Source organism: Triticum aestivum, chromosome 5A (genome assembly GCF_018294505.1).
Source record: "Triticum aestivum cultivar Chinese Spring chromosome 5A, IWGSC CS RefSeq v2.1, whole genome shotgun sequence".
Taxonomy (NCBI): Eukaryota; Viridiplantae; Streptophyta; class Magnoliopsida; order Poales; family Poaceae; genus Triticum; species Triticum aestivum.
In genome coordinates this window covers 598408583-598411954 of record NC_057806.1, presented here as the reverse complement: position 1 = coordinate 598411954, position 3372 = coordinate 598408583, and the positions used below count along the sequence as shown (strand labels likewise).

General features: G+C 43.5%; 1 long non-coding RNA gene across 2 annotated transcripts; it reads right to left on the bottom strand.

Moving 5' to 3' along the window:
• Nucleotides 1-651: 651 nt before the first annotated feature.
• LOC123107886 (uncharacterized) lies at nucleotides 652-3014 on the bottom strand. 2 transcript variants are annotated; one of them, XR_006451786.1, is made up of 4 exons: nucleotides 2593-2999; nucleotides 1654-1921; nucleotides 1125-1551; nucleotides 652-897 (listed from the first exon to the last, which is right to left on the bottom strand). It is a non-coding gene; the product is annotated as an uncharacterized lncRNA (long non-coding RNA). The 2 variants fall into 2 exon arrangements; XR_006451785.1 differs by having other exon boundaries at nucleotides 1654-3014.
• Nucleotides 3015-3372: the final 358 nt, after the last annotated feature.

Below are 3372 nucleotides of genomic sequence, written 5' to 3'. Positions count from 1 at the left end.
ACCTGGTATGATGCAGCAAGATAACAAATCTGTGTTTCGCAATAGTTTTTGATTATTGAACCTCCTGCAAATTCATAAAAAAATTGTGTTCTTTAAAAAGATGGTGACTTTTTATCGAAAATTCGATATGGGTCGTACTACTATATGCTCCCATTATCTAGACCGATGGTCTGCATGGGGATCTGAGCAAAGAGTTGTATATTGTAATGTATTGCTGCAGATGGCTATAGTATTGTACAGTGCTTGTGGCCCACGACTGCCATGCATTAATGTTGGAGCCAGTTCAGTCCTCTACGGTCTTGGTGTTTGCAGATTTTCACGGACCGGCATGTCCGCATGTGTAACAGATGAAAACCCAACAACACATTGTATCCAATCTGAACTTAGGTAGCAACACCTTCAAACATCTCTGTTCGAGTTTAAAAAAACACATACATCTTGACAAACTAATGCTCTTCGTTCATGTGTCCGCTTAGGCTGGTTGTAATGGGGAGTATCATATACTAGTATCATGCATATGATACTACCTCTCTAATGCATAGTATCATATTTTAGTATCATGTAGTACTTTATTTATTGTCATGCATGACACAAAGTAGCATAGCATTTATTATGATACGATATCATGATATGATACTTCACCATCTCTTTCTTCATTTAATGATATGACACCTCATCGAAATTGCCTAGTTGGCATGCATGATACTAACTATGATACTATCATTACGACCAGCCTTATATTTTACGCATCAACATCAGGGTGGCCATTTGTTTGACCAGCACTTGTTAACCGCCGCGTTGCCCATCCCTGCATTCTTCGATGAGGTTTTGTAGCTTCTAGGGAAGGTAGTTGTCCACTATGAGCTTCTTTGGTCAAGGGTGATGCTCACAGACAACCTGGATTTTTGTAGCATAGTCACATATTAAGTCTCACATTGTACACGACAACATGGAACACTTCAATGATACAGAGTAACCAAAATTCCCGCCTTAGTTTTTATTAACCTAATTCCCGGCTTAATTTATCATGAGTGACCCAAAATTCTAAGCTTACTCTAAAAACGTTGTTGGTTACTTGACAAGTAGAATCACTCAACCATGAGAGAAAAGAATAAAAACCAAACCTTTATTAGTTTCAGCAGAGTCAAACAAGCAATAACTTTTCGATGGTCAAGTCTTGCAATAAGCAATGTCATCAAACCATTGGTGGCTATTACAGTATTTGCCTGAGAAGATTTCCTGCAGTTACATTGCATACCATTGCAATTATCAATATAATCTGTCATTATAGAAGGGATAGCATCAAACAGGAAAGCTATCCTCTGTTCTTAAGTGATTATTTTGAGGAAAGCATTGAGTATGACAAATACTCGCCAGTGCGCCATCAATATGGTTGTGAGATGGCCAGTGCGCCATCTCTCCGCAACTTCTTGCCATTACGCAATTATGCTTCACTCGATGCTCTGTTATGTACCATCCGTTGTCTGTGGTCTGGAGCAGCCTAGGACACTCACACCGGCAAGACCTTGTATTCTCTCACAATAGCTTCCCCTGTTCCATATTTTACCACCAATCATTAGTGACACAGCTAATTAATGCACACTTCATCAGCTTAAAACCAGCTGCAAAATCAATACAGAAATTACAACGTACCGAGCATCTGCACACACAATTTCCTGCATGGTCTTCCTTTTTCTCTGGGTTCAGCCTGCTTTCCCCGTATCGGATTTCAAAACCATGTTCCCAGGAATATAGGTTGTAGAAGTCATACACCTCCGTCAACGAGTCAAAATTTGTTCCTAACCCTGGCTTCACAACTTCCTTATCGCTCTTGTCCGCAAACCCTCTAATTGACTTCTCAAGAGCCCCCATCCTATTGGTGCATGGTGCACACTCTGTAGGATTGGTACACATCCTGACCCTGCTTGTGTGCACAAAGCCAACATTCTATTTCCTGAGACACAACACGCCTTTTTTCGGCACAAAAAACACCATTGTGCATCCCAAAAACTACAGTCCGGATTTTAAAATACATGACAATTGTGAGACTATCAAAAAGAATGTCACAAGCATTCAGCTCAAAAATCATAACAGAGGCAGAGCAGGAAAAGTGAACAATTTTCTCAATTGTGGTCATTTTGCGCAATATTTTTCTGATCAAAGGGAGTACCCAGCTCCATTTTCATATAGAAAACGAAACCAATACAAACCATTCACCGCCTGATCAAACAGTCAGATTCAAGGTCTCAACCAAAACTAAAAAGCAAAGGAAAACCCGCGACTTAAGTTTTGCCAGTTACATATTCGGCTCAGCATGTGAAAGAACAACATGCAACTATTTTTAGCACTGGTAAGATTTATGTACTCTTTGATTATGCGGAGCTAACGTTTGCCCTATTTTTTTTAACTGGACAAGCCCACCACCCTGTGCACAAACATTCTATGAGCTAACTTAGTTTTCCTTTCCCCTCTGTTTCATCACGGATACGACGCTCTACACATCTGTTTCCATTCTTCAGTTTTCTTTTTAGTAGCAGCACGCACGAGTAATCCACACAGAAATAATAGCACACAACAAGCAGGATTCAATACCTCTTAATCCGCCGTGGCGCTCATGGATCCGGCATCACAGTCGATTCACCCAATTCCGCAGGCACATTCTGTTCGTCTACCGCATCGCTCCACCATCTTGACAACCCTGAACGAGCGCCGCCACAGAAGACTCCGGTGCCACCTCGTCCCGTCTGGCTACCCACCTCGCCCCCTCCATCGAGATCCGGCGGCAAGGCGCGTATCACATCTTGGAAGATAGGCAAGCAGGCCACCGCAGATCAGAACACACCGGCCACAAAGATTTTGCGGCAGGGGGGCAGTGGGGAATGGGAATGGAGCAGTGGAGCCGCCGCGTACCTGACCACCGTTGACCGCCATTATCGCCGGTGCCGCCGCCGTCGCCATGGACAACACCGACCCATGAGATAGCCACGCGGTTCCTGCAATGAATGAGCTGACCGGAAAAATTCTGTACCACCCGTCCAAGTACGAGGCAACTACTGTTCCCACGGTCCCGTTGTTACTTTCGCCGTCATTTGTGGGGGCCACCGCTCGTATCGCACTCAGCAGTATTCGTCGGGTCGTTCCATCCCATACGGTCTAGCGCAATACGGTGATTTTCTAGCGCTCGCGCCAGCGCCAATTAATGCAGCGTCAGCTGGTCGATCGTGCGGGACGTCTGGTCCAGATAATGGGAGTATATGCCGGTATGAGCCATATTGCTGCTCTCACTTTTTATATTGTTTTGCCATATTTATAGATAGTTTTTTGCTGAAGTTTTGTCATGTTTCAAATGTAAGTTATAGTCCACGACAAAAA